At 38.1% G+C, this 13313-nt stretch overlaps 1 non-coding gene across 1 annotated transcript; it reads left to right on the forward strand.

Moving 5' to 3' along the window:
- Window positions 1-2092: 2092 nt before the first annotated feature.
- On the forward strand, window positions 2093-2196 carry LOC130948104 (small nucleolar RNA R71). Its single transcript, XR_009072932.1, has one exon. It is a non-coding gene; the product is annotated as a small nucleolar RNA R71 (small nucleolar RNA).
- Window positions 2197-13313: the final 11117 nt, after the last annotated feature.

Here is a 13313-nt window from a genome sequence, read left to right on the forward strand (position 1 = left end):
AAATCACGTTTTGAGGCATTTCTGGCGTTAAACGCCGGGCTGGTGCCCATTCCTGGCGTTTAACGCCAGGTTCTTGCCCTTTTCTGGCGTTTAACGCCAGTCTGGTGCCCCTTTCTGGCGTTAAACGCCCAGAATGGTGCCAGACTGGGCGTTAAACGCCCAACTGCTAGCCTCACTGGCGTTTAAACGCCAGTGAGTTCTTCCTCCAGGGTGTGCTATTTTTCTTCCTGTTTTTCATTCTGTTTTTGCTTTTTCAATGGATTTTGTGACTTCTTATGATCATCAACCTACAAAAAACATAAAATAACAAAGAGAAATATATAAAATATAATCATTGGGTTGCCTCCCAACAAGCGCTTCTTTAATGTCAGTAGCTTGACAGAGGGCTCTCATGGAGCCTCACAGATACTCAGAGCAATGTTGGAACCTCCCAACACCAAACTTAGAGTTTGAATGTGGGGGTTCAACACCAAACTTAGAGTTTGGTTGTGGCCTCCCAACACCAAACTTAGAGTTTGACAGTGGGGGCTCTGTTTGTCTCTGATTAGAGAGAAGCTCTTCATGCTTCTTCTCCATGGTGACAGAGGGATATCCTTGAGCCTTAAACACAAAGGATTCTTCATTCACTTGAATGATCAGTTCACCTCCATCAACATCAATCACAGCCTTTGCTGTGGCTAGGAAGGGTCTGCCAAGGATGATGGATTCATCCATGCACTTCCCAGTCTCTAGGACTATGAAATCAGTAGGGATGTAATGGTCTTCAACCTTTACCAAAACATTCTCTACAAGTCCATGAGCTTGTTTTCTTGAGTTGTCTGCCATCTCTAGTGAGATTCTTGCAGCTTGTACCTCAAAGATCCTTAGCTTCTCCATTACAGAGAGAGGCATGAGGTTCACACTTGACCCTAAGTCACACAGGGCCTTCTTGAAGGTCATGGTACCTATGGTACAAGGTATGGAAAACTTCCCAAGATCTTGTCTCTTTTGAGGTAATTTCTGCCTAGACAAGTCATCCAGTTCTTTGGTGAGCAAAGGAGGTTCATCCTCCCAAGTCTCATTTCCAAATAACTTGTCATTTAGCTTCATGATTGCTCCAAGGTATTTAGCAACTTGCTCTTCAGTGACATACTCATCCTCTTCAGAGGAAGAATACTCATCAGAGCTCATGAAAGGCAGAAGTAAGTCCAATGGAATCTCTATGATCTCATTTTGAGCCTCAGATTCCCATGGTTCCTCATTGGGAAACTCAGAGGAGGTTGGTGCACGCCCATTGAGGTCTTCCTCAGTGGCGTTCACTTCCTCTCTTTCCTCTCCAGATTCGGCCATGTTTATGGCTTTGCACTCTCCCTTTGGATTTTCTTCTGTATTGCTTGGAAGAGTACTTGGAGGGAGTTCAGTAATTTTCTTGCTCAGCTGTCCCGCTTGTGCTTCCAAATTCCTAATGGAAGACCTTGTTTCAGTCATGAAACTTTAAGTGGTTTTGATTAGATCAGAGACCATGGTTGCTAAGTCAGAGGGGTTCTGCTTAGAGTTCTCTATCTGTTGCTGAGAAGATGATGGAAAAGGCTTGCCATTGTTAAACCTGTTTCTTCCACCATTATTGTTATTGAAACCTTGTTGAGGTCTCTCTTGATTCTTCCATGAGAAATTTGGGTGATTTCTCCATGAAGAATTATAGGTGTTTCCATAGGGTTCTCCTAGGTAATTCACCTCTTCCATTGAAGGGTTCTCAGGATCATAGGCTTCTTCCTCAGATGAAGCATCCTTAGTACTGCTTGGTGCATTTTGCATTCCAGACAGACTTTGAGAAATCAAATTGACTTGTTGAGTCAATATCTTGTTCTGAGCCAGAATGGCATTCAGAGCATCAATCTCAAGAACTCCTTTCTTCTGACTTGTCCCATTGTTCACAGGATTCCTTTCAGAAGTGTACATGAATTGATTATTTGCAACCATTTCAATGAGCTCTTGAGCTTCTGTAGGCGTCTTCTTCAGATGAAGAGATCCTCCAGCAGAGCTATCCAAAGACATCTTGGATAGTTCAGAGAGACCATCATAGAAAATACCTATGATGCTCCATTCAGAAAGCATGTCAGATGGACATTTTCTGATTAATTGTTTGTATCTTTCCCAAGCTTCATAGAGGGATTCTCCATCCTTCTGTCTGAAGGTTTGGACTTCCACTCTAAGCTTACTCCATTTTTGAGGTGGAAAGAACTTTGCCAAGAAGGCATTGACTAGCTTTTCCCAAGAGTCCAGGCTATCTTTAGGTTGAGAGTCCAACCATATTCTAGCTCTGTCTCTTACAGCAAAAGGGAATAGCATCAGTCTGTAGACCTCAGGGTCAACCCCATTAGTCTTGACTGTGTCACAGATTTGCAAGAACTCAGCTAAAAACTGATGAGGATCTTCCATTGGAAGTCCATGGAACTTGCAATTCTGTTGCATTAGAGAAACTAATTGAGGCTTAAGCTCAAAGTTGTTTGCTCCAATGGCAGGGATAGAGATGCTTCTCCCATAGAAATTGGGAGTAGGTGCAGTAAAGTCACCCAGCACCTTCCTTGCATTGTTGGCATTGTTGTTGTTTTCGGATGCCATGGGTTCTTCTTCTTTGAAGAATTCGGTCAGGTCCTCAACAAAGAGTTGTGCCTTAGCTTCTCTTAGCTTTCGCTTCAAGGTCCTTTCAGGTTCAGGGTCAGCTTCAACAAGAATGCCTTTGTCTTTGTTCCTGCTCATATGAAAGAGAAGAAAACAAGAAAATATGGAATCCTCTATGTCACAGTATAGAGATTCCTTGAGGTGTCAGAAGAACAGAAAAATAGAAGAAAGAAGAAGGAGAAGAATTCGAACTTTAATTAGATAGAGTTCGAATTGTGCATTAAGAAAGAGTAGTACTCCATAAATAGAAGGATGTGGGAGGAAGGAAGAGAATTTTCAAAAATTAATTAAAAAGATGTCAAAAGCATTTTGAAAAAATGATTGATAATTTTCGAAAATTCAAAGTGAAAAGAAATCAAGTGATTTTTGAAAAAGATTTTGAAATTAGAAGTTAAAAAGATCTGATTGAAAACTTATTTTAAAAAAAGATGTGATTAAAAAGACATGATTGAAAAGATTTGATTTGAAAACAATTTTAAAAGATATGTTTTGAAAACAATTTTTTTAAAAGATTTGATTTTGAAAAGTAATGACTTGCCTAACAAGAAAAGATATGATTCAAACATTAAACCTTTCTCAGCAGAAAAGGTAACAAACTTGAGATGTTCAATCAAATCATTAATTGTTAGTAAGTATCTTTGAAAAAGGAAAGAAATTAATTTTGAAAACATTTGATTGAAAAGATATGATTTGGAAAAGATTTGATTTTGAAAAAAAACTAAAAAAAATTGATTTGAAAACAAAATCTTCCCCCTAGCACCATCCTGGCGTTAAACGCCCAGAATGGTATACATTCTGGCGTTTAACGCCCAAAATGCTACCTCTTTGGGCGTTAAACGCCCAACCAGGTACCCTGGCTGGCGTTTAAACGCCAGTCTGTCTTCTTCACTGGGCATTTTTGAATGCTCAGCTTTTTCTGTGTAATTCCTCTGCAGTATGTTCTGAATCTTCAATTCTTTGTATTATTGACTTGAAAAGACACAAATTAAAAATATTTTTGGATTTTTAATAATCAAAATGCAACAAGAATCAAATAACAATGCATGCAAGACACCAAACTTAGCAGTTTGTATACCACTGACACTAACAATATGAGAATGCATATGAGACACACAAAATACTTCAAGTCAATAGAATTCAAAGATTAGAGCAAGTAAATCATCAAGAATTACTTGAAGATCCTTAAGACACATGAATGAATGCATGCAATTAATACCAAACTTAAGATGAGACACTAGACTCAAGCAAGAAACATCAAATATTTTTGGTTTTTATGATTTTGTGAAATTTTTTTGTGATTTTCGAAAATTAAGTGGAAAAAGACATCAAAATTCTTAATGAGAATTCCAGGAATCAGTGCAATGCTAGTCTAAGACTCCGGTCCAGGAATTAGACATGGCTTCACAGCCAGCCAAGCTTTCAAAGAAAGCTTCGGTCCAAAACACTAGACATGGCCAAAAGCCAGCAAAGCCTTAGCAGATCACTGCTCCAAAAGCAAGATTTGATAAAAAATCAACAAGCTTCTGTGATGATAAGCTGAAACCTCGGTCCAATGAGATTAGACATGGCTTCTCAGCCAGCCCGATTTCAACAAATCATCATGAAACTCTAGAATTCATCTTCAAGAATTTCGACAAAAGATAAAATAAAATAAATACCTAATCTAAGCAACAAGATGAACCGTCAGTTGTCCATACACAAACAATCCCCGGCAACGGCGCCAAAAACTTGGTGCACGAAATTGTGATCACTACTTTGTCCATATTCAAATAATCCCCGGTAATGGCTCCAAAGACTTGGTGCTCAATACCATGGCATAAAACACAACTTCGCACAACTAACCAGCAAGTGCACTGGGTCGTCCAAGTAATAAACCTTACGCGAGTAAGGGTCGATCCCACGGAGATTGTTGCTATGAAGCAAGCTATGGTCACCTTGTAAATCTCAGTCAGGCAGACTCAAATGGGTATAGTGATAAACGAATAAAGCATGAAGATAAAGATAAAGATACTTATGTATATCATTGGTGAGAGCTTCAGATAAGCGTATGAAGATGCCTTCCCTTCCGTCTCTCTGCTTTCCTACTGTCTTCATCCAATCCTTCTTACTCCTTTCCATGGCAAGCTCGTGTAGGGTTTCACCGTTGTCAATGGCTACCTCCCATCCTCTCAGTGAAAGCGATTGCATATGCTCTGTCACAGCATAGCAGAATTCAGCTGTCGGTTCTCGGTCAGGCCGGAATAAAATCCATTGATTCTTTTGCGTCTGTCACTAACGCCCCGCCTGCTAGGAGTTTGAAGCACGTCACAGTCATTCAATCATTGAATCCTACTCAGAATACCACAGACAAGGTTAGACCTTCCGGATTCTCTTGAATGCCGCCATCAGTTCTTGCCTATACCACGAAGATTCCGGTTAAAGAATCCAAGAGATATTCACTAAGCCTCGGATGCTTGTAGAACAAGAATGGTTGTCAGTCACCTTGTTCATAGGTGAGAATGGTGATGAGTGTCACTGATCATCACATTCATCAAGTTGAAGAACAAGTGATATCTTGGACAAAGAACAAGTGGAATTGAATAGAAGAACAATAGTAATTGCATTAATACTCGAGGTACAGCAGAGCTCCACACCTTAATCTATGGTGTGTAGAAACTCCACCGTTGAAAATACATAAGAACAAGGTCTAGGCATGGCCGTGAGGCCAGCCTCCCAAATGATCTAAGATAGCATAAAACTCAAAGATAGCTACCAAGATGTCAAATACAATAGTACAAGGTCCTACTTATAGAAAACTAGTAGCCTAAGGTGTACAGAGATGAGTAAATGACATAAAAATCCACTTCCGGGCCCACTTGGTGTGTGCTTGGGCTGAGCAATTGAAGCATTTTCGTGTAGAGACTCCTCTTGGAGTTAAACGCCAGCTTTTATGCCAGTTTGGGCGTTTAACTCCCAATTAGGTGCCAGTTCCGGCGTTTAACTCCCAATTAGGTGCCAGTTCCGGCGTTTAACACTGGAATTTCTTGAGGTGACTTTGAACGCCAGTTTGGGCCATCAAATCTTGGGCAAAGTATGAACTATCATATATTGCTGGAAAGCCCAGGATGTCTACTTTCCAACGCCGTTGAGAGCGCGCCAATTGGGCTTCTGTAGCTCCAGGAAATCTACTTTGAGTGCAGGGAGGTCAGAATCCAACAGCATCTGCAGTCCTTTTGAGTCTCTGGATCAGATTTTTGCTCAGGTCCCTCAATTTCAGCCAGAAAATACCTGAAATCACAGAAAAACACACACTCATAGTAAAGTCCAGAAAAGTGAATTTTAATTAAAAACTAATAAAAATATACTAAATACTAACTAGATCATACTAAAAACATACTAAAAACAATGCCAAAAAGCGTATAAATTATCCGCTCATCAACGCCAAAGTGAGATAATTGAGCTGGCGTGCCAGGCCTTCGATACCAAGTGGCACACCCAGCTTTATTTGGCCTCCTTAGGTGCTGGCGTGCCACGCCTCATCACTCAAGTGGCATGCCTTAGTGGGACTTCTTGAGCTGGCGTGCCATGCCTTCGATACCAAGTGGCACGCCCATCCAATTGTTGGTCTCATAAGCTTGGCGTGCCATGCCTTGGTCCTCAAGTGGCACGCCCAAGTGAACTCTGGGGCTGGGTGCCACTCCTTCGACACAAAGTGGCACGCCATAGTGATGGTTCTTTTAGTAACAAATTGGCGTGCTATGCCCTGCTTCTGGCGTGCCACGCCCCTTTGATGGTCTTCATTTTTGCTCTCTGGAATGTTGTACCAGCATGCCACGCCCAGCTTCTGGCTTGCCACGCCAATACATTTTTGTGGCATTTGTTCCAAGTGGCACGCCTGCTTCACACGCCCCACTTGTTTTGTTGTTTTCTTTCCCATTTTTGATGTCTTCTCCACCTGAAATTCAGCACAAACTCATTCCAAAGCAATGTACTATGATATTCATCAATTAAGGCATGAATTGCAATGATCAAATGAGATTATGCCTCTTTTATAGTCCTTTTTATGCAAGAAAAAGGGTAGATGATGTAAGTCATCAGTAGTCCACTTGAATATGCCTTGCTTGAGATGGATGGGCAACTCAGAGCTCTTTGTGGTTATAAGAGTAAGAGGGAGATGGTCAATGGTAAGAGTTGTCATGCAAAGTTTAATATGGTTGCACGCACCAAGTGCAAGGATTGGTGTAGAGCTCGATTAAATGGGTCTAGGAAGCTGTTTGGATGCCTCAGTGAGAATTCGGATTGCTTATCACCTGGAAAATAAGATGGTCAACAAGAAGACGGGTGCAAAAGCAAGGTTTGGGACCCCAGAATTCAGTCTAGCAATCAACACTCTTGGGGCCTTGTCACTTGCTTGAAGGCTTTCTGCGCCTAGTTTGGGATCCCGGAGGCTATTGGAAGTACAAACATTGGTAGAGATTCCTGAATCAGTTCAAGCACAAGCCACCATGACAAATAGCTCACCACATGTCCAACTTAAGGACTATAACTAAAAGTGCTACGTGGGAGACAATCCACCATGGTATAATCCATCCTTTTATTCCTAGTTTATTTTATTTTAATTTAACTAGTGTTCATTCATAATTTTTGCATATTCACCTGCATTCTACATTTGCATCTGCATATTGTATAAAAAAATGAACAGAAAGTTGCGTGGAAACAGTGCAGAAAGTGTGCCAATCAAACAAGCATTACCACGCGTACGCATCCCCCACGCGTACGCGTCATCTGAGACTTTGGCACCTCACGCGTACGCATCAATGACACGCACGCGTGACCTTGCGAATTGGACGTAAAAGGTGTATTGGCCGAAAGTTGGGCTGGCTTGGTGCGGCCACTGTGCCCGAGGCACAAATCACATCACGCGTACGCGTCGTGGACGCGTGCACATCACTTTCACAATAAGCACTCCCATGCGCGCGCGTGCCTGATGCGCACGCGTCATAGGACATTTTGGCACACACCCCAAGACGAACAGAGGGTTGTGCGAGTGCCACGATGCCCTCGCGCGAATAGCACAAACATGGTCACGCGTACACGTGACCGACGCCTACGCGTCGCCCCCCTCAGTGCCCAACCCACGCGTACGCGTGGAGTACACGTACGCGTCATTCACGAATCCGCACTTGAACCCTGCGCTGCCCTGTTTTACATATCTTATCTTTCTAAATCCTAATTTCTTTCTTCTTCTTTCTTCTTTCTTTTCTTTCTTCTTTATTCTCTTATCTTTTTCCATTCTTTCTCTTTCTTTTATTCTTCTCTTCTTCCTCCCATCCATTCCTTCTTTTATTCATCTTTTAATTATTACATTTAATTATTTTTCTTTCTTCTAAATTTTTTTAGCTTAATTATTTACTGTTTCTTCTTCTTTCTTTTTCTTTCCTTTTCATGCATTATTATATTGGTGTTGGAGCTTCATTTGGATGTTATTTTATTAATTTGACCTTATGGATCTTATATGGAATGATTTGACAATTGACATATTAATTTGGCTCTCCCATACATTTGGATTATATTATTTTCATTCCTATTTTAACTTGCACACCAAGCGTTTGTGAAAAAAAAAGCTCTTATGGTATTCTGAATTCTATTTTCTTCTACTCTTTTACCTAAATACCTCTTTTTCACAACACTTGCAAACCATCTGTATTTAGGATTATCATTCACAATTGTCATCATTAGATATGATCTTTCAATTGACACATTTAATACTTGATGCTTGAGTTATGCTTTTCATGCCTATTTCTGCATGCCATAAACACACCTGCATCTCATTATTATGAATTGCCTTTTTGCTCCTAATTGTTATCTTACTTACATGTTGTAGCTGCCATGTATTTAAGCTATTATCTTCTCTTTGGCATTCATTATCACTTGGAATCTCTTCCTCCTGGTTCTTTCATTCTCTATATTTAATATTCTTCCTTTTCTTTCTTCTTTAGACATGGATATCCAGAAAGAAAAAGAGAAGGCCACTGACAAGACACCGGCACGGAAAGGAACCAAGAGACCTCCAGCTAAGGCACCTCCACCTACAAGCGTCAGTTAGAGAAACCCGTCCACTTGCACATCTTAGCATGCACCGAAGACAGTGCAATCTTAAGTGTGGGGAGGTCGATACTGATCTCCATGGGTTAGTTATTTTCTTCTCAACACCAATATTTTACTTTATTTGTTAGTTCATTGTTGCATTTGTATGTTTAATTGCATGTTTGTTTGATTTTATGCATATTCTACTTGGTTGAAAAATAATAAGTCTCCATTTAAAACCCTATTTTTGAAATTTTTTGCTAATTTAAATCAAAATTTTTGTGTTAAAACTTGTTTGAAGCTTATATTTAGAACATGGTTTAGAGCTAGAACACACAACCTGTGAGATTTGAGCTTAATTACATGGTTACATTATTTAACCATAATATTTTATTCTTGTGTGTTTTCTTCTCTATAATTGTAATCTATATTTTGTTCCAATCTATATGTCCAATATTTAGTGTATTTAAATGTATGCATATAATTGAGGCCATTATTTGATTATCAGCTCACTTATCCCAAATAGCCTACCCTTCCATTTACCTTTGTTAGCCACTTTGAGCCTTTTAATCCCATTTATTCTATATCTTACCACATCACTAGTCTTAAGCAGAAAAACAAATTAAATACCCCAAATTGAATCTTTGGTTAGCTTAAGATAGAGATTGTGTATCAATTAAGTGTGGGAAACCGTGGGAACTTGGGTTGATAGAAAAGTGTTGAGTTCTATTGATAAAATATTAGGAATTTGGGTACCTACTCATGTAAGACCAGAAAAAAATTAAAAATCCATGTGCATTGATATGTTATGTTTACTTTTATATTTTTAATTCAAAAACAAAATATATATATATATATATATATATATATATATATATATAATATAAATAAATAAATAAGGGGACAAAATTACCCCAATGTTAAGTTAATAAAAGATCAATGCATATGTGATACAAATTAAAAGAAAAGTTGATGCATGAGTATATGATGCAAAAGTGGAAATTCTGGATAGCTAGGCATGATTTAAAAAGTTATATAGAGTGTGTGTGTGTGTGTTTATGTGAGAGCTTATGTTAGTCAAGTATTCAATTCATAGCTCACTTAGCCATATATATATCCTCACCCTTGCTTTGGCCTCATTACAACCTTGAAAAGACCTCATGATGTTTGCATTAGTACATTAAATATTTATTGATTGGTTAGATGAAGAACAAAGTTTAGAAAGCATGATTAGAGAAGAATAGAGTAAATTAACCCTAGACACTTGAGAGATTAGAGTGCATATACACTACTAGTGAGGGTTCAAGGCTTGATTCTATGTTCCCTGCTTTCATGAGCTATCTTCTTACAAGTTTGTTTGTCTCTTATTGTGTAATTTGAATTGGTGAAATCAGATTTATATTTGTCTTGGAGAACTTATTTACTTTTAACCAAGTAGATAGAAACATCTTAGTATATATTTGCATTCATATACATAGGTTGCATTGCATTGCATTGCATGAGTCTTACTTTCCCCCATTCACTCTTTTAGCTTCTCTTGAGCTTAGCATGAGGACATGCTAATATTTAAGTGTAGAGAGGTTGATAAACCACTATTTTATGATTTATATTATGCTCAATTGAGTGGTTTCTATCAAGTCTTTGCTCACTTATTCATATAAATTGTATGGTTTTACAATTCCTTCCTTATTCATTAAAAACACATAATAAAATGCTCTTTGTAAAATGCTCTTTGACATAATAAAATGCTCTGTTAATCAAAATCATTCAAACCATCAACTATTCGCTTAACTAAATTCATCACCTAACTAAAATTGCTCAATCCATCAATCCCTGTAGGATCGACCTCACTCTTGTGAGTTATTACTACTTGATGCGACCCGGTATACTTGCCGGTGAGTTTGTGTGGAATCATTTTTCTCTCATCAGAGGCGTTGAGGGAGAGAGGGAGCGGCGCTCTGCTGCCGATCCGCCACCGAACTGCCGCACGCGGGGAGCCATTGCCATCGCGGAGAGAGAAGCGTCGCCGTTGAGCCAGAGCCGCCGCTGGGGGTTCTTCGCCGTCACTATCTTCGTCATCCTCGCGAGATGTAGCGCCACACAGTCCAGCCACCGTGACCTCCATAGAGCCACCGTCGTTGCGCTGTTCCGCCGTCACCGATGTTGCCCTAGAGCTCGCCATCGTCATTGAGCAGGACGGAGATGAAAGAGAGCACGAGCGAGAGAACAAAGAGTCTTATTGAAGACCTCCCTTTGAAGGTGTCAAGTGTACAACATGTAGACTTTGGTATTTTACCTTAAACTTCTGCTTTTTAGTGCTTCTATTTGCATTTACATTGTAGTTCACAATTAACAAAACTATTATTAGTATTTTTTTTCAGCTTCTAATGAAAAATTTGAATCTCTGAGACTTAATAAGTATGTTACATCGTGCATTCAACCTCTGGAAGTCATGATTTAGGTATGGATTTATTCACCGGCATTTACATTGTTGTTCATTGTTGAATATATTTGCTGAATGTATTTGTTTGAATTTATGCTTCTGATTTTTTAATTATTTGTTCAGTGTATTTGATCAATGTATTTGTTATTAATTTTTGAAAGTCTGTTTTATTGATGCAGGGATTGTGGCACGGGATAGATTTATTGGCTTGGATCGAAGATTTGGGTCCAATGCTGTGAAAAACTTACCAAACAGCAGATTCTGTGATCTTTTATTTCATTATAGTTTCAATCTTTATCATGTTGTTAATATATTTTTTTCCTTGATTTTTTATGGTCAACCTATTGATATTTTTGCTTCTGCTTCTGCTGGTTATTGATTAAACACGTACCAGTGCCAATATACTTGGTTCTCACTTTTTAGTTAGTTGTTAGTTATTATTTTTATGATGTCATTAATGGATTAACATCTTTTCTTTTTGTATATATATATATATATATATGTTGATTCTGTATTATTATACTACTCTTTTTATAAACTGTTTAGAGGAATGGTTCTGGCTCTTATCTTTTCCTTCCTAAAATGTATTTTGCTCCATCCTCAGCCCTCAGCTCTTGCTCATTTTCATGATTAATTGAATTTGATTTTTACTGAAGAAGTTTCATTGATTTGTCATGAATATCACAGCCTTCACAACATTTTGTTGTTAATGGTGACAGTGAAAAGTTGTACAATTTGCAGTAGAATTTTTTGCATTTTGTCCAATTCCAGTCAGCACATGAAATTAGGAATGTTTGAACGGAAGTGTACATACTAATATTTAATAGTTGCTTACACTTCACTATTTTTTTATATTTCAGTCTTGGCTCTAGTAGTTCCTGAAATTTTTATATCTTCACTAATGTTTGTTTGTTTAATTGCTGGTTGAATGTTCATTATTTTATTTGTTGTTCATTCTTCAGGAAAATTGCTTCTGATTGGTGGTTCACTGGTTCAATGGGTTTCTCTCTATGCATCAATTCTAGACCATATGTTTTTTTCTGCTCCAACGAAAAGACACCTCACTCAACCAATCAACTGTGATAAAATTCTTATTTTATTAGTTTGTTTTACAATTAAATAAAGATCTCTATTTTGAAGTTTTTAATGCAGTTATATATTAGAGATACACTTGACTCATAGGTTGCTAATTAAATTTGCTTGGATATCATTGTATTCAGGAAGAGAAGGAGAAAATAGAGTGTATATCGTTAACTTTCAAAGGGGAGAGGGGTGGGGCTTATATAATATTTTCTAAGAATTTTATATTGTGTATATATGACATTATGTCAGTGACGTTGGGATTTTTGCTAGTAAAGAATTTTGTAAAAATATAGTCGCGTTGTAAGTATAGATTCTAAACCAACAGAAAATCCCTTCATACAAACGTTTTGGTTGTCACAAGTAACAAAAACCCAATAAATTTATAAACCGAAGTATTCAAACCTCGGGTCGTCTTCTCAAGGAATTGCAGGGAAGTATGATTTATTATTGGTTATGGAAAAACAGTGTTTGGGTTTGAAAAAGGTTTTAAGCAAGAGAAATAGATTGCAAGAATTAATAAATTAATAACTAATAAAACTCTTGGCAATGTATGAAAACTGAAAGTCCTATCCCGGTTATCCTTATCAATTGTGATGAGAATTGGATTTTTCTCCCACTAAGTTAACCTCTAACTATGAAGGTAAGTCAAGTGGATGGAATAAGTTTGGTTCCTCAGGTCCTAGTCTTTCCATAAAAAAGGCTAGAGTTATTGGAACTCGAGTTAATTCTTGAAGAATTCCAATTTTCAGTCAACAATGAGTTTGACAACTCAAGAGTTACCAATTAATCAATTAAAGCCAAGAATATAAAAAGCTAGATAAAAATCATAAATAACTGGAATACCTCAAATTAAACTGAATGGAGATGTCAATTCTAACATGGAAAATATTCATAAGCCAATTGGGCAACATAAATCAAACACAAATAAAAGCTTCAAAGTAAACAAAAATAGAAGAGAAACATAAATTATTGAACCTGGTATGAAGAAACAATCCTAAATCCTAAGAGAGAGGAGAGAACCTCTCTCTCTAAAAACTACATCTAAAACCTAAACTTGTGA

Source organism: Arachis stenosperma, chromosome 1 (genome assembly GCF_014773155.1).
Source record: "Arachis stenosperma cultivar V10309 chromosome 1, arast.V10309.gnm1.PFL2, whole genome shotgun sequence".
NCBI lineage: Eukaryota > Viridiplantae > Streptophyta > Magnoliopsida > Fabales > Fabaceae > Arachis > Arachis stenosperma.